The sequence below is a fragment of the Rhineura floridana genome, chromosome 4 (assembly GCF_030035675.1).
Source record: "Rhineura floridana isolate rRhiFlo1 chromosome 4, rRhiFlo1.hap2, whole genome shotgun sequence".
Lineage (NCBI taxonomy): Eukaryota > Metazoa > Chordata > Lepidosauria > Squamata > Rhineuridae > Rhineura > Rhineura floridana.
The window spans coordinates 160,607,579-160,633,759 of record NC_084483.1 but is presented as its reverse complement, the minus strand read 5'-3'; the positions used below and the strand labels follow the sequence as shown (position 1 = coordinate 160,633,759).

Here is a 26,181-nt window from a genome sequence, read left to right as displayed (position 1 = left end):
GTGTGTGTGTTGTATTTTATGTATTTTAATTGTATTTTATGTATTTTAATGTTTTTGTGATTTTACTGTTTACAATTTTATTATGTACATGTTTGATTTTATTTTTGTAAGCCGCCCTGAGTGCCCTATTATAGGGTAGAAGGGCGGGATAAAAATATTTTAAATAAATAAATAAATAAAAGTAAGAGTTAGATACCAAAAACACCTTGAGGGGTGAGTGGGATGTGTCCCAGCGCTATTATGACTGTAGTATTTATACACTAAGATATGGGATGGGTCAGGGTATCAATAATGTCCTATGTAAATCCCATCTGCATGCCTCTTTTCCAGTCCGAGATCTCAGGCTCCCTGATTATTATGGTGCTTGTCCCTCTCTCCTCCCAGTCAACTGCCATAACCCATTGGCTTCTCTTATATCTGCACAGGAAATGCCAGCAGGCGGTAAGGAACTCTGGGATGTATAGTTCTTGAGAGAGCATGTCACATAAGAAGGCAGACATCTCTCAAACTACAGATCTGAGGGTTTCCTGGGAAATTGCTCTCTCATTTTCTCTTTTAGAGGAGGGTCTGGGCCAGCAGCTCACAGAATAGAATGTTGCTTGTTCTGTTCTAACTCTCGTTCTGATATGCTCCAGAAAATGTCACAAGATAATTTAAGATCTGAACACCCCATATAAGACAAAGAGATGTAAGGAAATATTTTTTTATAAGCATCCTCAAGCATAATCCTCAATTTAGCTTCAATTTCCCCCCATGGTACTGGATTTACAACCCAGGATTTTCAACATAAAGTGTACCTATTTTCTACCTTCATCACAGGATCCTGAAACTATGTCTCCATTCAAGCTTAAAAAAACGTTTAACAATATCTACCTGCAAACTCCAGTTCAGCAGCCCCAGGTTTTATTTGCTCCCTACACATTGTGGCAGTGACCTGCTCTAATTCATAGATTACTTTGGTAACGTGTGCTGCAGTCCAACGGTTAGTTAGTTAGTTAGTTAGTTAGTGTGTGTGTGTGCGTTTGCGCGTGCACAGTGAAACAGCCATGCAGCTTGTACTCAGGGAGCCATTACTAAGTAACTGAGAATAAAGACAGGAAGAGAAAGGAGGGAGGGGAGGAGCAAAGCCTACAAACATTTAACATTTTAGAGGACAAATCAGCAGAGGGAATAATAGACTGCCTTTCTGTCCATTGCCCCCCTTTCCCACTGGTTCAGGTCATGTGTAACATACATTGGTGATTTACTCCCAACACCAATATCTGGAGGGCCACAGGCTCCCTAACCCTTCTATAATCTACCAAGGCATTGGGTACTTCAGAGTTACAGAGTTACAAACAGCTTTAGTCTTAATGTGACAGTAGAAAAACAAAGTAACAAATTGCAGCTTGAAGGACATAGCCCTGCAATAAAAATTCAGATATAAAAAATAGTTCCTAATATACAAACATTGATTCTTCACCTTCTTCCTAATTAACCATACATCAAATCAATTTATCTTATGCAAGGTGATAAAAGCTTAGAAATACTACTCAGCTCTCCAGCAGAACAAGCTTGAACATAACTATGCAGCACAAACATAACTCCTTCTAGCACTCCACTGATAAACTTCACTCCTAACTAAATAGTTAAATGCAGGTTGGAAGATGATAGAGAATCCTGGCCTTGTCCTGTGAAGTTACAAAAGGAAGTGCTTATTCATACAGCGCACAACTAAATGTTGGGATTTGCTTCCACAAGAAAAGGTGATGGCCACCAACTTAGCTTTACAGGTGGAACAGACAAATTTAGAGGATAAGGCTATCAATGGCTGCTATCATGATGCTTATATAGCATGTCCAGGATTAAATGCCAGTCACTGGGGTACAACAGCAGGAAATTGCCTTCATTCCATGCTTTTGGGCTTCCCATAGGCATCCAGCTGGCCATTGTAGGGCACACAGGGCTAGGTCGCCCTTTGGTCTGATCCAGCAGGCTTTTCTTAGGTTTCATACTTTCTTATCAGTCCCATCTTATATTTTGAAAACTATGGACACAAATGTGAAGTGTTTCTTCTAGGCATGGTAAATTCCCACTCTTGGATTCTTTGGAAATGTTTGGCATGTGTTACTTCTTAAACATAGATGTCTTAGCACATACGAATGGAAAGTGTATGTCATGACTAACATGTCAATGTAATTTTCTCATGACCAATCAGTCATTCATGGCAGTTCCTGCTCAGTCACTCTCAGCAAAGTTGCAAAGATCACCAAATCTGGCATAGGTTTTCCACACCTGCAGTCACTCCCCAAATCATTGTCCGAATCATCCCTTCTACAGCAAATGCTGTTCAAGTGAATGAGACAATTTTCCCCAGCAATCTGTCAGACTTTTATTTCATACTTCATTTCCACTCCTCTCAGCTGTCCAGTTGACTCTTGTCAGTTCTGTTATATGTTGCTGGTTAAAATTAACAGTGTTGGGAATGAACGAATGCCTTACAGGAGTGCCTTTAAATAAGACAGCACACCTGGTATAATCTCAGAACAAATTGAATTGCATTTCCTCATTTATGTTGTACAGCAGCGGATAGTTGAAATGGAGGCAGGAATAATTGTAGCCAAGCAAGATAAATATTATAGATCAGAAACTTCCATGTCTCGCTCTGGCAAATTAGAATGTCAGTGAACTAAAGATAATTTGCTCAGAGAGCTGGTGGAACGATGAGAAGTCAGAGCATCCTAACTCATCTCTCATTAGATAATTTCAGTAAGATTGGAAAGTGACTAAAGATAGTTAGAAGAGGTAGTAGCTTTAAAACCAACATAATAATGCACACCGCTTTCCTGCTCATATTCAAAAATAGAAATCAAGGCTTTGGTGTAGGGGGATTTCTATAATGACATATTCTGTTCATGGATTTAAAATCAGTATACTGTATTCACTAGAAAAGACAATAATGCTGGGAAAAACAGAAGGGAGCAGAAAAAGAGGAAGGCCAAAGAAGAGATGGATTGATTCCATAAAGGAAGCCACAGACCTGAACTTACAAGATCTGAACAGGGCAGTTCACGACAGATGATCTAGGAGTCCACTGATTCATAGGGTCGCCATAAGTCATAGTCGACTTGGAGGCACATAACAACAACAACATGAGTTACTATAGCTCTGCTTTTCTAACCAGTGGAATATACTGTCTTGGTGTCTAAAAATATGTTAAATACATATTTTAAAAATAATATTGTAGACCTAGAATTGCTTTAGAAGAAGCCTAAGGTAAGAGTTCGGGTCATGTTACAGGTTTGGCTATAGGTTAGGTAAATGGAACAATTAGTCCTATTAGGTGAGAGATCTCATTTATTTTCAGCCTTCCTGAGATACATTTATGGGCATATACTCAGTGTGATGATATCCTGGGCCAACAAGTAATATAAAGATGTTGCCGTGGTTTATATTCCAGCCTAACCATAGATTTTATTGATTGATTGATTGATATCCTGCCCTTCCTCCCAGCAGGAGCCCAGGGTGGCAAACAAAAGCACTAAAAACACTTCAAAACACCATAAAATACACTAAAACAAAACATCCTTAAAAACATTTTTTTAAAAAGCTTCCAAGACATCTTTTTTATAAAAGGTTAAAAAAATCATTTTTTAAAAAAAGGTTTAAAAACATATTAAAAAGCAATTCCAACACAGACGGAGACTGGGATAAGGTCTCAACTTAAAAGCCTTGTTGAAAGAGGAAGGTCTTCAATAGGCTCCAAAAAGATAACAGAGATGGCGTCCGTAATATTTAATGGGAGGGAATTCCACAGGGTAGGTGCCGCCCCACTAAAGGTTCATTTCCTATGTTGTGCGGAATGGACCTTCTGATAACATGGTCTGCAGGAGGTCCTCACCTGCAGAACGCAGTGATCGACTGGGTATATAAAGGATAAGACGGTATTTCAGGTATCCTAGTCCCAAGCTGTATAGGGCTTTGTACACCAGGACTAGAATCTTGAACTTGGCCCAGTAGCAAATGGGCAGCCAGTGCAATTCTTTCAGCAGCGGGGTGATATGTTAGCGATACCCTGCCCCAGTGAGCAGTCTCGCCACCTCGTTTTGCACCAGCTTCAGCTTCCGGACCAACCTCAAGGGCAGAATGTGATGTTCCTGCTTGTATTGTAAATATGGTAAGTGCTGGTTATATAGAAGATATATGGTAAGTGGAGTGAAAGAGGAGGGGGAGTACATGAGCAGTAGAATGCTGGAGCGTTTGAATGGCTGGGAGTATAAATGGAAGAATGACAGTTGAATCAGGGTGGTGGATGTTGGAGGTTGAGAGAGGTGAAAGAGAGGTTTTGGTGGTGTTTGGAGGTTGTTGTTGTTGAGAGTGAGTCGGAGTTCTGAGGCAATTAGTAAGGTCAAGTACATTAAGTAATCTTGTTATTTCTAATTCTTAATAAATATTTCTTGGTTAAATAAAAACCTGATTCCTTCAGCTGGGATACACATACCAGGGGGAATAGCAAAGTAACCGAGACTGAAAAGTAATCGTATCGAATGGTGGTAGCGGCGGATCGGAGGAAAAGATATTGTATCCAGTACCACAGAGAAACCCAGGACTGTAAGCTTCAGAGTCAAGGGGCTGCAGGGGGGCTTGGGAATTACCTATACCCATAGCCACAAGGTATCAAGATAACCTGGCAGAGACTAAGGCACAGTCTAAAGGTTATAAGAGATACAGAGTGTTGGGTAGTAAGGCCTAGCAGGGGGATCTATTGAGAACTGTGCTAGAGCTGTAAAGGGTAAGAAGAAAACCTGATGTTTCTGTCTGCTAGTAGCCACAAGTGAGAGCTTCACAGGTGGTGCTGGGGAAGGATGTCACACAGCCCCACATAGAGCGCATTACAGTAATCAAGCCTAGAGGTTACCAGTGTGTGGACAACAGTGGTCAAGCTATCCTGGTCCAGAAACAGCTGCAGCTGTCTTATTAGCCGAAGCTGGTGAAAGGCACTCCTAGACACTGAGGTCACCTGGGCCTCTAGTGACAAAGATGGATCCAGGAGCACCCCCAGAGTATGGACCTGCTCTTTCAGAGGGAGTACAACCCCATCCAAAGCAGGCAACTGACCAATTATCCAAACACGGGAACCACCAACCCATAGCACCTCCATCTGGCTAGGATTCAGACTTGGCCCTCATCCAGCCCACCACCGAGTCCCGGCAGCGGTCCAGGGCTTGCATGGCCTCTCCCAATTCAGATGTTACAAAGAAATAGAGCTGGGTATCATCAGCATACTGCTGACACCTCACCCCAAATCTCCTGATGACCGCTCCCAAGGGCTCCATATAGATGTTAAACAGCATGGGGTACAAGATGGTACCCTGTGAAACCCCATAGCACAACTGCCAGGGGGCTGAAAGACAATCACCGAATGCTATTCTCTGAAAACAATCTTGGAGATAGGATCGGAACCACTGCAAAACAGTGTCTCCAATACCCATCTCACCAAGTCGGCTCAGAAGGATACCATGGTCAATGGTATCAAAAGCCGCTGAGAGATCAAGTAAGAGTAACAGGGTTGCACTCCCCCTGTCCTTCTCCTGATAAAGGTCATCCATCAGGGCAACCAAGGCCAATTCAGTCCCATAACCAGGCCTGAACCCAGACTGGGATGGGTCAAAATAATCTCTTTCATCCAAGAGTACTTGCAATTGCTGCGCCACAACCCTCTCATTCACCTTCCCTAAGAAGGGGGTATTTGCTACCGTTTGGTAATTGTCACAGACCAATGGGTCCAGGATGGGTTTTTTCAGGAGCAGTCAGATCACCGCCTGTTTCAGGGCGGCTGGAACCACTCCCACAATGCTGTGTTGACCACACCCTGGATCCATTCAGTCAAACCCCCTCGGCAAGCTTTAATAAGCCAAGAAGGGCAAGGGTTGAAAGAACACATTGCTGGCAGCAGCATTGCAAGCACCTTGTCCATGTCATCAAGCCACATCAACTGAAACCATTCCGAAGAAGTTGCAGCAGACGTTGCACTGGACACCTCATTGGGGATTACAGTAGATGTGGATGGGGCATCAAGACTGCTATGGAGGTGAGCAACTTTACCCTCAAAGTGCCTTGCAAACAAATTCACAGTGGACCTCCGAAGGGTCTAAAACTCCATTTCCTAGATTTCCAGCTTACCTATAGATTTCTTGTATGTCCTACCTCACACACTCTCTATTTCTTCAGTTTATTATCTGTGAAACAGAACATTTGTATGAGACAGATTTTATAACAAGCTTAGCATTCACACATTCACTGCAGTCAGACCTTAAAACATCTGAATCCTAAACTCTCCAGAGCATGAGCCATATCCACACTTATGTACATTGGCATTCCAAGTCAAAAGTTTTGATTCTGTGCTAGACCGAGTCCCAAACATACAGATATATGCTTTGTGGCAGCTTAAAGACTAACAAATTTATTATGGCATAAGCTTATATGTTACAGATGCATGAAGTGTTATCCTGAGTTACAGGCATATACACACTTGGTTGAGGGGGAATTGTTAAATGGTGAGGTCAGAGAGAAATTAAATGCAGAAAGTACAGACAGTGATGATAATAATTCACTAATAGGCAAAAAACCTTGCGGTTTAAGAATGTACCTATAGCCAACAGATATTTCTATCAAACTTTAAAAAGCAGGGAAATTGGGCAGCTATAGTGAATGCACCAGGAAACAGGAGACCTGGCCTCCTTTCTGAGGTATTGTGAAAAATGAAAATGAAATGGACTGCCTTGAAGTTGAGTCCAACTTATGGCGACCCTATCAATAGGATTTTCATGGTAAGCGGTATTCAGAGGTGGTTTACCATTGCCTTCTTCTGAGGCTGAGAGACAGTGACTGGCCCAAGGTCACCCAGTGAGCTTCATGGTTGTGTGGGGATTCGAATGCTGGTCTCCCAGGTCGTAGTCCAACACTCTAACCACTATGCTACACTGGCTGTCACTGAGATATTCTACTGCCCTACAAATTTGTCAAAATGCAAACACAATTTGGGTTGGTCTTTCACAGTCCAATCCACTTCCTGTGTAGCTTGGAAGAATTTGGTAACGTGCCTCTGAGCATATGGTGAGTGGTGGCAACACCTGTAATCAGCCCAAATAACAGAAACAAGACATGTGTTGTGTTGATCTTGTTTAGCAGGGAGGAAGCAACAATATTAAAACAGTTGATATAGATCCGGAGAGGGCCTTTTCAAGAGGGGGCTTACCACTGGTTCTTTCGGAGCAGTGGGCATAATGCCCTCCTGTAGTGTGGTATTAACCACTCTCTGGACCATCCAGTCAATTTGCTCCTACTAGATTTTATCAGCCATGATGGGCAGGGATCATAGTTGGCCTCACTGCCATGAACGTCCTGTCCATGTCATCAGGCTGCAACAACTGAAACTACTCCCACAGGTTGAAATGTGATGGTGCTCCTGGGACTTCCAGCATACCTGGGCTAACTGTGGCATCAGGTTTGGCATGGATCCAAACTTAGTGTAATAAAAGTTAGCATAGGGTAATAAAACCTTTATCCTGATTCAAGACACAGGTGATAGAGCTGTACCTCTTGATGTATTGTAATCCAGGGATTTCACATTGCAGTCTCTCTTTGAAGTTTCATTGTTCAAGAATGGCCACTTTAGGATCAGTTGCAGTGTCCCAGAAAGCTGAAATGTGCTCCCACTGGTTTGTGAATATTGCCATTTCTATTGTCAGATTTGTGTTCATTTACTAATTTGCATAGAGCCTAGCCTGGTTGTCCAATGGAGAATGCAGAAGGGCGTCACTGGCAGATGGTGGCATATATCACATTGGAAGATGAGCAGGTAAATGAATCCCTTATGTTGTAGATGTCATTATTAGGTCCTGTAACAGTATTGTCAGAGTAGACATGTAGACAGAGTAACTATGGGCCAATAGGCAGCTTGTAGACCTGCACCTCATTGACACTTTAGGTAGACAGTAAATAGGATGAACAGATACAATAGAGGAGGACAGGACTCTTGTACCTTAAACAATGTTTAGCAGAGAGAATTTCAAAAGGTGAAGCTTTTTTCTCGGTATCATAACAGGCAACATCTCTTTTACATGTATTAAACATACAAAAGGTCTACCCTCCTTTGCCTCTGATCACACTAATGGTGGATACAAGACAAAACAAAGTGAATAAATCTCACAAAGGAATTCAGAAATCAAGTAATACAACCAGGGATCTTGCCCAGGACTCTGCCCTGTATGCTGTGAGCTAGTACAATTTATCAGAAAATATTTTCTTACAACAGGATTCAGTTTTCTAATTATATGTGGAACAGCATTACTGAAAATAAAAACTAATGCAAAAGTGAGATTAAGGCCTGACACGTAGGAAATGTGTCCTGGTTGTTATCTTTTATTTGATTTGGAAAATTAATTTTGTATTTGGCTTGGTCTTTAAAAGGCAGTAAACAAATAACTAGAAGTTCTTATTGCTGGCAAGCTTGATACAGTTGCAATGCGTAAACAAAGCACTGTAAATAAATCGCTTTGTATTTGTGTATTTATTGAATTGTAAAAACCAAGGCAAACATGAACTTAACTCACCAGATCAAATCAGTTTGCCCAGCAATACTAGAAGACTATGCAGTAGAATAAAAAGGAGACTGGGGTGGGGTAGGAGAGGTTAGAGTTACAGGGCTCACAGTGGTAAATATTTTGACAAGATTTCTGAAATACATTTTCTGCTTGTGTCACTGTGGCAATAAAGTTCTCAGACCACAGGTTGGGTATCTAAGGTGGGCAGGGCTAGCCTTACCATTAGGTAGAATGAAGCAGCCACCTCAGGCAGCAGATACTAGGAGGCAGGCAGCAGCAGTGAGGCTTTGGAGAACTGAGTTATTTGTCCTGGGCAGCTTTTCCTCCACTCCCTAAACAATCAATGAAATTTATTGGGGCAGCCATGGGAGCGGGAATACTTTCTTGGGGGGTAGCCTCACACTGACCTGAGAAGAAAGATTGTGAAAACAGGCTTGTGTTCCCCTCTTTCACCTATCCCTTCCTTCCTTTCTTTTTTCATATGCCAGCTTCAGCTGATTCTGATTAAAACAAATGATAGTTTCACATTGCATCCAAAATAGGAAACTGTGGTTTGATATTGTTTTACTAACCAGGATCTGAAAGCAGAATAAAATAATTCCCCATATCAGATGCAATATGAAGCTGATTTACTTTAGCCAATGTCAAAGTTGGTGCACAACGGCTGTAAAGGAAGGGAAGGGAGAGGCAGGAGTGTGCATGTCTGATGCATATTCCCAGTTTCATAAACCAAAGTTCTGATGTTCCAAAGCAGCACACATGGATGCAGTGGTGCCCATGAAGACCTCCCCAACACCTGCAAATCTTCCTCATTCCTCCATCCACATCACTGACTGCTTTACCACAAGGCAGTGAGAATGATAACCTTCCCCCCCCCGCCTAAAGATATTACATCCTGGAAAACTACTTAGAGCTGAGAGGGGAGCTAGGAAGACTCAGTTTTCCCAATTCCTCCCTGTTCTATGCATTTTTCAAGACTGAGATTGGCAGTGTTAAAGAAAGAAGAGTGACTGGAAGGGGGGAGGGAGGGAAAGCAGAGGGGGAAAATGCTGGGCAACCTATGAGGAAGGGGAAGGACCAGTGCAGATGATGGGGGAGAAGGTGAGGTGGTGTGGGAGTCAGGACAGAGAGAGCAAGAGAAGGTAAGAGAAAGATGGGGGTACTGAGCACAAGAGAACAAGAAGGTTCACACATATACACACAATACATTTTGTACACCTCTTGAATTTTGGATACATTTTTTACATGGGATTGCCTCAAACCATCCATCAAATGACAGATTGTGTTTGTCTCTACTGACTGGTGCTTTCCAGTACCAGTGTTGAAGTAAAAAATGGAAACTGACACAAAGATCCTAAAGGAGCCTCATGATTGTGTCTGTGTCGACAGATTCATCCAGTGGTTTGATGGTGGTTTTGTGGGTATGCCATAAAAAATCATGAAGATCCATAACAGTGTTTTGGATACATGATTTTTTTGCCATGGTGCTGCTGGCAATCCCTGAATATGATTTTTATTGAGCAGTCTACAGACACCAAAATAAGCTTTAATTAGATTGTGGTTTACAGGAAATCCTATATAAATATGATGCAAAGAACATCTGAGTTTTCTTGCCATTTTCAGACAGAGCAGACCTCATGGCAACCATTTTGTGGTGGTGTCCACAACTCATTTTAAATGTGCCCTTGTCCTGATGATGATAGGGATCGTTTCCATGGTTTATGAAGTCGGTAATGTTGTGGCCAAACTAGCCAATAACACATCACTTTAATGGGGGACACTGTGCCAGCCAAAATTCTCCCTTCTGTCAATTAAAGACACAAAAGCCCTAGTGCTTCTTTGAATCTGTTCCTTTACTTCCAGGGCTCAGATGTCTGCAGCCAAACTGCTGTGTAAGTGGTAGATTAATTCAAACACAGAGCTAAGAGGCTATTAACTGGAATCAGAAGATTAATAGAGGACATAGCATTCAAACAGATAGTCAGGATTTCCTTAATGGTGGAACTCACTTAAAAGGGAATTAGTGTGAACAGCTTTTCTAAAATCAAATAGCTAACTGGGGGAAAAACCCAAGATACTAATAAGGTGGGGGGGGCACAACACTAGAGAGCAAATGTGAGAATATTTATTCTGGTTCCCAGCACCAGATTAAAGTAAATAGGGGCCTTAGAATGACTCACATTCTGGGCTCCTGTGTTTGGACTATATACCAGACTCATTTCTCAGTTATGAAACACACTCAGAAATGCACACATAGATATAAAAATTGAGTCCCCCTTTTTTGCCCCCCTGGGCTATTCAAAATGCTCTGGATAAAAGCCAAAAAGAACTGTTCAGTCTCTTGTTATTATCCATATGCAGTTTGTTCTCAGACATGTATATTGATATAAACATAAAAACTAGGGCTGAGTTGAAAGGGGGGCTACTTCTCACTAAGCTTTTATCAGGTGGGGGAAAAAAGGCATTCCTCCACACAGCAAATTTTAGGAGACATTGCAGAAGGGGACAAAAGCGTTTGTTGAAGGCTGTCCTGACCCAGGAAACATTCTACTTATTCTGAATTGAGTCCTTGACTTCATCACATACACAAATCTGATTGGCTGTGTAGTGTTGTGACATAATCATGTTTACTCTGTGATCCCTGAGCAAATGGTACAACTTCTCAGATAGAAGCAGCCCTAGTCCCAAAGCAGTGGGGGATGGTGCCAAAGCTGCTGCTAATCAGACAGTGAACAGACATGGAAAAGATGGACAAATGTTTGCCCCACAGGAACATTTTAGCAGAGGTCAAATTACCATTCTTGTCCCACTAATTCAGTACCAGTTAAGATTACACTATAATTTTTCAGCATCTGGAAGTTATTGCATGGTTAAGGAACAAGCAATTCCTACTGTGTTATGAGCAATAAACCCAGCTAAAGGAAGCAGGATCGGGCCCTTCTACACAAAGAGCACTCAGTATTACACAATAGAGTAGAGAAGGGGCATACATTTGTCGAGGTCCTGCTGCTTTGAACCCTGACTGAGCAACTGTGCTGGGTTATTTAAATTCAGTGGGGAAGCTTTAATTTCACTACTGCATTTTATGTTTTAATTAATGACAGTTCAGAAAGTATTAGCTGGGTTGTAAACCACTATCAAATCATTTAGGAATTGAGTTAAAACAGCATATATTTCTAAGAGAAAACAATACTGGAATCTTTATATCCATTTTTTTCAGTGATGTGATCAGTCTATTTAATACAAATCTTGCTAGAATAAAATTATATCTTCACAAAAGATTTTCCTAATATACTACTAATAATTATCATTTCCTAAGTGCCTAAAAGAAAATCCTAGGTGCTGTACAATATAAGGCATAGAATAAAAAACAACAAAGCCCTGCCTACATGTTTATCTGTATATCTGTTTATCTTTATTCAGTATATCTGAAGGAATACCTCCAGAATCACTGATTGTGCCGCCTGACGAGATCAGCCTCGCAAGACCTTCTCTCGGTCCCACCGGTGAGAACAGCTAGGCTGGTACGGTCCAGAGAGAGGGCATTCTCTGTTGTGGCCCCCACCCTCTGGAACTCCCTCCCTTTTGATCTCAGACATGCTCCCTCCTTGTCCAGCTATCGCCGAGCCTTGAAGACCTGGCTGTTCAGGCAGGCCTACAAGATTGGGACAGATTAATTTATGTTCTGAATTAATGAATGGTTTTTTAGCTTAAAATTTGATTATGTTGATCTATATGTATTGTTTTTATTCTTGTTGTTCGTCGCCTAGAGTGTCCCTAACCCGGACAGATAGGCGGCTGAAAAATAAAATTTATTATTATTATTATTATTAAAACCAACATAAAATTAACATCTATAATCTTAATTACCACTGGGCTATTGTAATCAAAACATGCTCAAACACCAATTCCCTATCATAATGTAAGTATTTTGCTGAAAAGGAAAAGGCAACTAACATTCAAAACAGCTAATTAATCCAGCAAACAGAGGGAAAAGTGCACAGCTGACAGTACACTCATCATATTACAAGACAGTAGACAAGTACAAAATTAACGTTGTGAAAAGGGCAAAGTAAGTAAAACATAATTACCATCATATGTAGTTTATCATTCCATGTTAAAATAGTATTTTTCTCTCTCCAGACATTGTGGCACTGTTGTAATACCGTTTTTTAAATTTTATCAATTTTCACAAGAAAATTCAAGGTGACTATTGTTATCATTTATTAAATTTCTATGCCGCCCTTCCTCCCAGAAGGAGCCCAAGGCATCAAACAAGGGACAAAACACTAAAACGTCTTAAAAACAAAGCACCTTAAAACATATTTTTTAAAAACATCTTGAAAAACATCTTAAAAAGCAATTCTAACACAGACTAACAGCACTAACAGCACCAAAGTTAAAAACAATAATAACACTATTAAAATTGTTAGGAAAATATTTTTGACACTATAAACTTTTTTACAGAGGCCTTCCTTGGAAGGTAGAAGACTCTTTTTCTATAAGCAGAGGCTGGATGGCTGCCTATCAGTGATGAACGTGATAGCGGATGTCCTGCATGGACAACCTTAGAGATCCCTTCCAATTCTATAATCAGTAATAAAAACAAATGATCAAAACCGAAATTACATAGTAACAGCAATTGGCAAAACTCCTTATCAGCCATAGCAAAATTTCTTAAAAAGCAATCAGCCACCACATACCTCCTGAAAATGTCTCATTGGAATGCCTTGACAGAATTTGTATTCTGAAAGACAGGATATAAATATTTGTTGTAGTAATAACTATTGTTTCATATAATTAAATGTTAATGTTGATGGGAGTAGATGAACCTCCTTGAACAGGACGTTCCAAAGTATGTGGCAATCCATGTGCTTGGTGCTTTGAACAGTAACACAAACAGAAAGGTAGGTCACTTCCCAAGGATCATCATGGCTACTAGCCATGATGGCTGTGCTCTGCCACCCTAGTCAGAGGCAGCATGCTTCTGAAAACCAGTTGCCGGAAGCCTCAGGAGGGGAGAGTGTTCTTGCACTCGGGTCCTGCTTGCGGGCTTCCCCCAGGCACCTGGTTGGCCACTGTGAGAACAGGATGCTGGATTAGATGGGCCACTGGCCTGATCCAGCAGGCTCTTCTTATGTTCTTATGTTCTTAGTTGACAAAGGAGTGGTAGAGCTAAGATTAAATGGCCCACCCAAAATATACCACTCTCTGATGAACGGTGGTGAAAATGGGAGAGGAAGGGGGAATTACATAGATTTTCCAGAAGGATGAATGTTTTTCACAAAGTTTCACGAATGCACTTATCATTGGCGGTGGATTACTAGTGTTGTTTTCTCTTTTTTAACTCCTAAAACCTTTTTTGCTTCTCATCTTTGTAGCTGGGGGGGCACCATATGATCCCAGAAATGCCTTTTGAACAACACGCAATGTAGCAACTACATCATGACATAACATTGTTCCAAAGAAGCTTCTGCAGGAAAATATAGCAGTCCCCATTGACAGATGGTATTTCCACCCACTCACCCCCAGAAAGAGACATAGAAATCATATTGCAGGCACATCTAGTTTGGCCTTTAGCCTCCTGAGTTATAAGTAGAATGTGAAGTGTGCTATGCTGCCATTTTGAGAGTTTTTTTATTTTGTAATACTAATGAAAATGCTTTCCCTTGATCACTCCTGGTCATCAGAGATAGTAACATGAAATAGTTTCCTTTATATATTCTTGTTGCCTGATGAGGAGCTTTACAGCTCTAATCTTTTCTCTCATACACCCCCCCCCACAAAAAACAGCCTACAATCCTATATCCTGTGTAGTGTTAAGATGAAATTTATATTCAGAATAACTATTTCGTTGTTAACTGTTAAACACCTGTTTCTAAGTATGGTCAGCTGAGGTACCTAGGTTCACTTTATTTCTAAGTTTGGTTTTCCAGGCAATAAAGAAACAAGCACTTGTTTTGCGGTGCTGTTTGAAACAGTCTCCCCCACCACTTTGAAGCAGGGGCAGACTGCTTCAAACAGCACTTGCTTGGATCACCCTCTCCTCGCATCAGCAGATGCAGGGGGCAATCTTGCTTAGAGCTCAGTTTGGGTGTTCAAGAGAGCTGGCTGTAATCCCAGGCCTGTTTACCAGATCCAGACAGGGCTTTAATACTCACTCAGCTGGTGAGCAAGGATTAGACCTTGCTGCCTTGGCTCTGTGATCTTGCCAAATTGGACCCCTTGGGGAACCATGATTGGGCCAGAGGTTCCCCACCCCTGCTCTAGATGTTGTTGGACTCCATCTCCTATCACTCCAGGCATCATGGCCAGTGGTCAAAGATAATATGAGTTATAGTCCAACAACATCTGAAGGGCTACAAACTCCACCTATGCTGTTAACTCTTGTGTCACAGTGTGGTGTAGTGGTTTGAATGTCAGACTGAGACATTTGAGACCAGGGTTCAAATTCTCACTCAGTCATGAAGCCTACTGGGTGACTTTGAGTTAGTCACTGTCTCTCAGCCTAAACTACCTCACAGTGTTGTTGTGAGGATAAAATGGAAAGAGGAAGAACTATGTTTGTATTCCACATTTGAGCTCTTTGGATGAAAGATAGGATATAAATGTAATCATCACCATAATCATTTTAACTTTTCATTTTACCACTACCCTGTCTTGATTCATGGATATAATATGTCACACTTGGAAGGGGTTTGGCATTCTTTACAAGTGTACTCAGTTTACAAAACCTGGGAGATCCAAACTGAGAGGGGGGGGAGGGAGAGAGAGAGAGCAGGAGTTTTATTGTACTTCATCTTAATAGCTCAATATTCCAGCTGGTATGTCTTGTTTAGTGTGACATAATAGGATAATGAAGTTTTCCTCAATCAGGGGTTCTCCAACTTTGTCAAAAGGCCTTTCCCTTAAGTCAGGAAAAATGACATAACCCTGTTCCTTGCTGGGAATAATAGTTTGCCTCCATTTCTGATCCAGGGGTTCTCATAGCCAGATAAACCAATTATTTCTGCTGTTGCACACTGAAGAGCCAACATCACATAGGGCAAACAGAAAGGGGGAATTATATCTCCACACTTGTAGTTCTACACTTAGATGGCTGTAGTGAAGAATGTACAGTATTGCATATTTCTGTTCCCTTCTCTTTCATGTGCATGGTCACTCTGAACCACACTTCCTTTCCCAGACATCAAGATTAAATGGATATAATAGCAAATCTGGTTATGCAGAATACCAAATGTGCAGGAGTGGACAGATAAAGAGACAAGGCAGATCAGGGTATGGGTTAAATCAGTCCACAACTTTATTAATTACAGTAAATAAGCAGAGTTGGCATTTCGTAGAGCAAGGATCTGAATTCAAACAGCTCACCTGCTGCTCAAAACCACACCCAACCTGCCTGCTGGGCACATTCCTGGGAGTTGCCAGCGTAATGGTTTCCACTGTGGTGCAGGCCATACATCTGGGAACATGTTGGCAACCTGACTAACATCAGGCCTACCCCATCCCACCCCAAGCTAGGACCAAGGCCTGGTACAACCCCCAAGATATGGGGGTCTCCCTTAAGTTTATGATCTTGCCCAATGCCATTTTCCACCAAGCTGTGACAAATAACACACAACGTCTAACAGTAACAGATACTGGGAAACAGTAACAGAAACAGGGAAAACCAAAATCCTCACAAACACTATCCAGTTGTGATTGGGAGTATAATTCCTTTCCAGTCCTGTTAACCAGTAACCAACCAAGGTTTTCAACAAGGATCTAACACTGAGGGAGTAGGGAGATTAGATGAGAAATGTCCAATGTTCTGGGTGGGCAGTACTTTAAAGCACAATGCCCCCTTGCCCCCTCACTGTGTCTTATGAGAGCTAGGTGGGAAGAAACCCATCTCCCCACTGACCAGTGCTACATCAACCCCTGTACAGTGTGGTGCTACTGAGGTAGTTCCGAATTGAACCATGAGATCTGTGGTAACATTGGGCTGAGGAGCATCAGGGAAGGCAGAATTGAGGTGAGGATTGAAAAGCAGAATGAGGTAGAATCTTGTTCAGTGCAGACTAGGGAATAAATCTCATCTGGAAGTGTGGGACTGATATTCTTCAAGAGGTTTCTTTTCCGGACTTGCTAATTAATTTGTCCATCCCTCCTTTGGAGAGAGCTAGGTGGTGGTGCATAGACGGATGCTCCTCCTGATACACCTCAGACTCCAGATTCAGAATTATGGATTGATAGACCAAATCACTGAATTCATAGAATCAAAGGCCATTTACTCCAATCCTCTGATGATGCAGGAAATATGCTGCTAGCGCAATCCTGTATTATTGGATTACTGATTTCTATATTGAGCATGATCCATCCAAATCCCCTTTCACCGGGATAGATCTAAGCATGAGCTGAACTCTTCCATTGAAATAAATGGGGCTTTAAAAGTGCTTATGCTTGAATGGATCATGCCCATTGCTGGTATAGGCTGTTGTAGATTGCCTTCAAAATCTTGTCAAAAAGCATAACTTGAAGCAAATCTGAGGCTTCCTCCTTGTGGTATCACAGCTCTGTTTGTTTGATAGATTGTTTGATTTATACCTCACTCTTCAATAGATTTCCCAGGCAGCTTATAAAAGTTAAAACTACAATAAAACAAATTAAAACAAAAATATTGAAATGCCAAAATACAAAAGACCAGAATAAAAGCAGTCATCAGAATAAAAACTGACACCAAGCACCTCAAAAGCAAAGGACAGAATTAAATGACATCAAAGTAGCCCCCTGGCAAACTTCCATGAGGAGAGCTCCACAGTCCACAGTCAGGATGCCACCACCAAGTGGCCCTTTCCCATGTAGTTACCCACTGCCTGCAAGGGCTAGTAGGGGGCACTGCATAGGAAAGAAGCCAGACTGTTTGAGTAGGAAGATATGTTGTATCCCGTCCTGCTAAAACCCACTCTTTGAGAGGAAATAATTATTTTTCCTTTAGATTTTCTTATTCCGCACACTACCAAAATCTCCATTTCCATACCCTGCTTGGTGTGAGTAGAGACCCTAATTCCACACACCAAGTTAAGCAAAGCTGTTGCTGGGAACCTTGTTTTCTTCCCCACCCTCGAGCCTTTGCTTACAGACGGCCTTAGTAACAGAAAACTTCAACCCCTCTGGGTACTTTTTAGTCTCTAAAGATCTCAGCTATGGGTTGTTCTTCTGCTACCAGTAACTGCTTCTCTCTACTGAGAATCTCACTGCCACCTAGGGTTGCCAGGAGTCCAGTTTTTGCCCGGAAACGCCAGATTTTTGGGATGCTCTATGGGTCTCTGGGTGAGTCACCTTAATCTCCAGTCTCTCAGCTTTCATTTTTTTAAAAAGTTAAGTTTCTAGGTGGTCTGGTTCCCGAGATATACACCAAAATGTCAGCCGCCCTGCCCTGCAACTTCAGTTAAAAGAGCTCATAGCTGGCTGCTGTAATTCCCCCTTTCAGGTTTGTAGCCAATAATTAAAGTCAGGGTTGTGATTGACAGGGCAGTAACTAGAGCTCTTTGCAAGTCAGAAAATGGTTTTTTCCCTGCTTTTCTGAAAATCTCATAAATTGAGTAAGTGTATAGCTTCCAGTCTTTTTCTCTCTTTTGTGCAGGAGTCAAACAAGTTTAAATTTTCCTGAGCTGTTGAAGAGGGCACTGTTTTGGAAACCTTCCCAATATGAAGCTTTAATCCAACACTTGCTTCTCTGGGTGTAAAGCTGCAACGCTGCAATGCTAATCTCACATACCCAGAGTAAAATGCATTGAATTCTATAGGACTTACTTTTGAGTAGACATGGTTAGGATTGTGCTGTAAATTGATGGGAGTTTTGAGGGAACATAGCAAAGAATTGTGTTTGTGTTGTAAATCTTTCTCTTCCCCTCCAATCCTATTTTTAAAAGCAATTAGGCAGGACTTACATAGGTATCACTGCTTTTATTATGCAGGAAACTAATATTGATTTTTAAAAAAAATGTTCTGCAATGACCAACTGGTTTAACAATAAACAATTATATGGGGGGTATGCATTTTTACATCTCCTGTGTGTGTGTGTGTGTGTGTGTGTGTGTGTGTGTGTGTGTGTGTGTGTGTGTGTGTGTCTGTCTGTCTGTCTGTCTGTCTGTCCAACAACCCTGTGAGGTAGGGTTGCAGATTGGAAACCAAGGCAGCTCACAATAAGAAAGAAATCCATTTAAAATCCAGTAACCATAAAAACAAGTATAAACAGTTGCAAAACAGCTTAAAGTGGCATGATTCTGAATTTTGGGTTGGGTGAGTGAAGTTTCTTATCACTTGAGGTTGAAGTTCTCTGCACGTTTCCCTGTTTGAGTAAGCCCCACTGAATACATTGGGACTTGCGTCTGAGTAAACAAATGTAGAGTTGCACTATAAATATCTTTACAGGTTGTGTAAATAATAAATGTATTTGATAGTCATGCTTATATAACGATTTCTTCATACTATGTCCTGATAAGTATCTGATTTCACACTATGGTTGTACATTTTAAGTGTGCCCTTCTTTCTTGGGGTGGTCATGATTCCCCTCTGTTTTCATCCTGAAGGGCATATTAAGCTGAGAGACGGTGAGTAGCCCATGGTCACCCAGTAAACTTTATAGCTCATTTCACCAGAATTGGGTTGGCTGTCAAAATGAATTTATAGCAGCCCACAGGGTAGACAGAGAAGGGTAGAGAATCTTCTTACTCATTTCTCAGACCTCTTTCTGAAGTGAAGGATCAAATCTGGCACCTGGTTGGCCACTGTGAGAACAGGATGCTGGACTAGATGGGCCACTGGCCTGATCCAGCAGGCTCTTCTTATGTTCTTATGTTCTTAAATTTGGAGCAGCCATGTTAAAAGGTAGGGGTAGGGCATTCCAGGCAGGGAGTTGCCAACCCTACTTGGATATGGATATCTTTGCAGAGGATCCCTGGTCAAGCTTTACCAACAACACAATCTGAACCATATCTACTGAGAAATAAGTCCTATTGAGATCTATGGGGGTTAGTCCCTTAGTAAGTGGGCTTTAAACTGAATCCTAAGGGGGAGGGAGACATAAACCTGGTGGTAACGACTGATGAAGGCTTGTGCACAGTAACAGGAACAGAGAGATCGTCTGTAATAGGGACCAGTGCCAGTCCTCAGAAAAATGTAGTAAGGAAGCCAAGCCATAAATCACATGGTCTTTGATGCCTGTATACTAATGCACAGAGCATGGGAAACAAGCAAGACAAACTTGAACTCTTAATGCAGGAGGGCAATTACGACTTGATAGGTATAACTGAAACCTGGTGGGATGACTCCCATGACTGGAATACAGCAATTGAAGGACACAACTTGTTCAAGAAGAACAGAAGGAATAAAAAGGGAGGTGGAGTCACGCTATATGTTAAAAATATATATATCCCTGCACAGAAATACAGGAAGATGAGCTTGGTAGTTCCACCAAGAGTATCTGGATTAAAATGAATGGGGCAAGTGCTTGGAGTCTATTACCGACCACCCAATCAAGGAGAAGATGAGAATGTAACTTTTGAAAACCAAATTGCCAATGTTTCAAGGAGGCATGATGTAATAGTAATGGGGGATTTCAATTATCCCGATATCTGTTGGGAGACAAATTCTGCCAAACACGGCCCCTCCAAGGAATTTCTGACTTGTGTTGGAGATAACTTTCTCCTACAGAAAGTGGAGAAAGCAACCAGAGGATCAGCTATCCTTGACTTGATTCTAACCAATAGAGATGATTTGGTGGATTAAGTGGCAGTTACGGGAACTCTGGGGGAAAGTGACCACACCATACTTGATTCTTGATTTTAACAGAAGCAACAGCTGAGAGTAGCCATACACGCACCCTGGACTTCAGGAAAGCTGATTTTAATAAACGAATGAATTTGAAGGTTCCATCTCAGTTGACATATCCTAAGGAATTTGAAGGACAGCCATCAATAAAAATTTAAAAAATTCACTAATGTTAGCAACATTTCTCAGCTGGTTTTGTTCATCCTTAGCCTATTGTTTTAATAACAGGTCACTTACTATGTATGACTTTCTCTGTGTTGAGAGGCAGTGATGCTTTAATATTTAGATACCTTGTGTTAACTCTTTTCTTGTACCTCTCCCTTGAAATTGACTATAATAGCAATAATGATGCATCTTTTAATGTCAAGTGATCCTGCCTTGCCACTCATCTCCTAAACTATCCATTTCCTTTCATGCCATTCATTTTGAAATGCTGCCAACAGCCTGGCAACTATTAGACAAAAACCCTGAGTGCAAGATTAATTCCTTTGCCCCATACTGAATGCTACTGCAATTAGAGGCCACTAAATATATTTTAGTGTCAGCTATATTAAATCCACTGAGCTTTTGATTAAATATGTTTTTTTTTCACACAGGGCTTGAAGTGCCAGCAAATTAATAAACAACTTATAAAACAACCAATGCATTAATGAAGAAAGCCATTATGAGCTGATTGTAAAGAACATAATTGTAGGGAAATTCTTCTGATTTAAACATGAAAGGCCCAGGAAAAGCATTATTTAGGATTCTCATTATTTGTTCAGAGACAAATTGTATTACGGTTATTGACCAATTTAAACATTGCTGTCTAAATAAAAATGAATTAAAGTAAAATCCCTGCTGTGTAACATTGCCATCAAATTCACCTCCTTTTGCTCTAACTCCATATGTGGGTGAATTTAAATAGGGGATAAATGAACCAACAGTGTTTCAAATCTGTGCCTCCCTTTTGGGATCTGATTATTAATATAATCAGAATTCATTAGCTCACACCTTCTCAGGCTAATTCAAGAACCACCATGCTAGCCGTTTTGCTGTACATTATGGTCTGGGCCATAGGGCACAAGATATGCTAGTGCAAAGGTAACTAAAAGGCAGGTGAAATGAGGCCAGGACTGATATGGGAGATACATGGCTGCTACTGGAAACACCAGCTCTATGTCTCTTCCGCAATCCCTTGAAAAAGAGTTCTTATCTTGGTAAAGTGTAGTAAAATAAAATTGATGATGTGACATCATTGTGATTCAGATTTCCTCACTTCCCTAAGTTACAATTAAGCGGAGCAGCGATGGGGAAGCAGTGACATCATGTCATACATTTTGTTTTCCTACACATTATCAAGGAGAGAACCTCCTTGTCCCACAGTCAGCAAGGTTAAAGGCAGGTTGTTCCAGTACCTTGCATCATTATCCACTTGCTCTTGTGTTTTTTATTCTGTGGAAACAAGGTAGGTGCTAAGTTATGTACATGACAAGATCTGACTAGCAAATGTTTAGGACTGATGGGCAATGTACATCACCTTGTGCTCTGCTTGCAACTTTCCTCATCATATCTTAAGGAAAATATCCCAGCTGAGCTATGCTAACATTTCTTCTCACCCAGCTTTGCTTTCAGATAAGCTCAAATGACCATTTTGAAATGTATCCTGAACAGCATGCAGTGCTTGCTGATAACAGATTTAATTAATTTAATTAAATGCATGTTATCAACATTATATAATCATTTCCAGTACCCATTTCTTTCATACTGGTGCTGTGGAGGCAATATATCCACTTAAATTAAAGAGGTGATGAAGGCAGAACCTTATGGTAAATTTTCTCCCTGTGATAAATGATTCAGTGCATTAATCAGATTCACCAATTGCACACTCTGTGTTTCCTCAGGGCGTTTAGTATGGGGCTACTGCATGGTCCTGGTGTTTGCATTTCATTTTAATTGTGCCCATGGTAGAACATGATGCTAGCAACACATTCCATGAAGGCTCCTTTCATCTAAGATTTTATTCTCAAGGTACTCAAATACTGGGAGGGGAAAAAAATCTGTTTGAAGCTGCAGTGTCTTTCTCTCTTCTTCATTCACCCTGGATCATCCGCAAGGGCCTCATTAGAGCTGTATCCAGTGAAGATAAAAATAATAGAGGCCAAGGAAGTTAAATATGAAGCTTTAAAAAAATCTGTAGTAAAGACTTACGTGAATATCTCCCAGTCAGCTTTCCACACTGGCTATGTTGCTGGAAGAAAATGAACTGTTGAAGAGATAAGGAGCCAACTTCTAATTTGGTCTGATAGCTTACCCATTAAAGATAAACTGAGCATATTTTTTATGTTGTGCTAAACAATGGTAACATGCTGTATAGGTTCTCCAAAAAATGCTGCCAATTTTTCTTGTAAGTCACAACTTAAAACACATAGAAACTGATAATTAGTCTTTCCAGAGCCTTATTATCTTTGGGTAGATTTTCACAGGGAGGCAGATAATGCATTCCAATGTTGTCCATTGCATTGGACTTGGACTCAGACAAATCCTAGCTATGCTATGAACTCATCAGGAATACTGGCAGCCACTACAGAGGTTTCATGAAGACAAGCAAGATAAGAATTATAGTACATGTTGAAAAGTTAACATTAGTCTTTTCATTATTAATAACAACAATGATTTCATTTCATTTCATTTATTTCATTTTTTTCATTTTTAAACCGCCCATAGCGAATAGCTCTCTGGGCGGTGAACAAAACAAGATTAAAATACAATATTACAATAAAATTACAATAAAATCAGCAACAAGTTAAACGAAAAAAAAATTAAATGAAACACATTGAACATTAAAATGCCTGGGAGTATAGCCAGGTCTTAACCTGGCGCCTAAAAGAAAGTACCGAAGGCGCCAGGCGTATCTCCACAGGTAGGCTGTTCCACAGTTCGGGGGCCACCACAGAAAAGGCCCTAGATCTAATAACAATCCTCCGGGCATCCTGATGAGTTGGTACCCGGAGGAGGGCTTTGGATATTGAACAAAGTGAACGGGTAGGTTCATAGCGGGAGAGGCGTTCCACAAGGTATTGTGGTCCCACACCGTGTAAGGCTTTATAGGTCAAAACCAGCACCTTGAATCTGGCTCGGAAACAAATAGGTAGCCAGTGCAGGCGGCCAGGACAGGTGTTATATGCGCAGACCACCGGGTCCTCGTTAACAACCTGGCTGCCGCATTTTGCACTAGCTGAAGTTTCCGAACGGTCTTCAAGGGAAGCCCTACGTAGAGCGCATTACAGTAGTCCAGTCTAGAGGTTACCAGAGCGTGAACAACTGAGGCAAGATCGTCACTGTCCAGATAGGGGCGTAGTTGGGCTACTAAGCGAAGATGGTAAAACGCATTCCGTGCCACCGAGGCCACTTGAGCCTCAAGCGACAAGGAAGGGTCAAAAAGGACCCCCAAGCTACGAACCTGTTCCTTCAAGGGGAGTGTAACCCCATCTAGAACAGGATGAACATCCACCATCTGGGCAGGTAAAGAGCTCACCAACAGTGTCTCAGTCTTGTCTGGATTAAGTTTCAGTTTATTAGCTCTCATCCAGTCCATTATCGCGGTCAGGCAACGGTTCAGCACATCAACAGCCTCACCTGAAGAAGGTGAAAAGGAGAAGTAGAGTTACATGTCATCAGCGTACTGACGGCAACGCACTCCAAAACTCCTGATGACCGCACCCAGAGGCTGCATGTAGATGTTAAAGAGCATGGGGGACAAGACCGACCCCTGAGGGACTCCACAATGGAGAGTCCAGGGTGTCGAGCAATGTTCCCCAAGCACTACCTTCTGGCGACGATCCGCTAAGTAGGAGCAGAGCCACTGCCAAGCAGTGCCCCCAACTCCCAACTCCGCGAGCCTCCCCAGAAGGATACCATGGTCGATGGTATCAAACGCCGCTGAGAGATCAAGGAGAATCAACAGGGTCACACTCCCCCTGTCCCTCTCCCGACAAAGGTCATCATACAGGGTGACCAAGGCTGTTTCAGTGCCAAAACCAGGCCTAAAACCGGATTGAAACGGATCCAGATAATCGGTTTCATCCAAGAGTGCCTGGAGCTGGCCGGCGACCACCCGCTCCAGGACCTTGCCCAAAAAAGGGACATTCGCCACCGGTCTATAGTTGTTCAAAATATCTGGGTCCAAAGAAGGTTTCTTTAGAAGAGGTCTCACTACTGCCTCCTTGAGACTACCAGGGACTACTCCCTCTCTCAAGGAGGCGTTTATCACCTCTTTGGCCCAGCCGGTGGTTACAGCCCTGCTGGCCTTCACCAGCCAAGATGGGCAAGGATCAAGGGCAGACGTGGTCGCCCGCACCATTCCAAGCACCTTGTCCACTTCCTCAAGCTGCACCAACTGAAACTCATCCAACAATGAAGGACAAGACCGCGCTCTGGACACTTCAATGGAGTCATCTGTCATAACATCAGAGTCTAAGTCCCGACGGATGCAAGCAATCTTATCCTGGAAGTGCTCCGCAAATTCGTTGCAGCGAGCTTCCGATGTTTCCTTAGTATCAGGAGGGCCAGAATGTAAAAGCCCTCGTACCACCCTAAAAAGCTCCGCTGGGCGGCAAAGAGATGATCTAATGGTGGCAGCAGAATATGACTTTTTTGCCGCCCTAACCGGTTTTACATACAACTTAGTGGAAGCACTCACCAAAGAATGACTACATCCATCAGGAGTTCGCCTCCACCTGCACTCTAGCCTCCTTCTCTCTTGCTTCATCACTCTCAGCTCCGGGGTATACCACGGTGCTGTTTGAGTTCTGCACCGATGGGGGCGCGTGGGAGCGATCATGTCAATGGCCCGGGTCATCTCCGCATTCCACAGATCGACCATGGCCTCGACAGGAGCGCCAGTGCTATCAGCCGGAAAAACTCCCAGAGCGCTCTGGAAAGCAACAGGATCCATAAGCCTCCGGGAGCGGACCAACTTAATAGGTCCCCCACCTCTGCAGAGGGAAAGGGTTGCCGTGAGTCTAAAGCTCAGCAAGCGGTGATCTGTCCATGACAATGGAGTAGATGAAAAATACCCCACCCTCAGATCACCATCTCCATGACCAGTGGCGAAGATCAAATCAAGAGTATGTCCTCATACATGCGTCGGGCCAGTAGCAACTTGAGACAGCCCCATGGTTGTCATGGAGGCCATGAAGTCCTGAGCTGCCCCGAACAAGACAGCCTCGGCATGAATGTTGACATCCCCCAGTACCACAAGTCTGGGGGATCTCAACAATACCTCCGAGACTATCTCCGTCAGCTCAGCTAGGGAAGCCATTGGGCAGCAAGGTGGGCGGTACACCAATAGTATTCCCAATCTGTCTCCTTGGCCCAGCACAAGATGAAGACACTCCAAACCAGTCGCCGTCTGGACAGGGTGCTTAGTGAGAGAGAAAGAACTCCGATAGACCACAGCAACCCCGCCTCCCCAGCCCTCAGATCTACCACAGTGCTGCACCGAATACCCAGGTGGGCAAAGCTGGGAAAGAGCAACTCCTCCCTGCTCACCCACCCAGGTTTCGGTAATACACACAAGGTCGGCACCCTTCTCCACAATCAAATCGTGGATAAGGGGGGTTTTATTAACGACTGACCTAGCATTTAAAAGCAGCACCTGGAGATCCGAGAGCTGGCTGACAGTACAACCAACAGTCCTGTGGATAGGAGGAGAACCGGAACAAGGCACAGACACAACTTGTCTGGGACGAGTTCCCCTTACCTGGCACGTTCTCCTCCCAACGCCATACCTCCCATTACC

The 26,181-nt window shown here is 42.3% G+C and overlaps 1 protein-coding gene across 5 annotated transcripts in view; it reads left to right on the top strand.

Annotated features, from left to right (window-relative positions):
- Positions 1 to 26,181, top strand: part of ALK (ALK receptor tyrosine kinase) — a 731,445-nt gene that overhangs the window by 198,744 nt on the left and 506,520 nt on the right. The gene's annotated exons all lie outside the window — the stretch shown is intronic.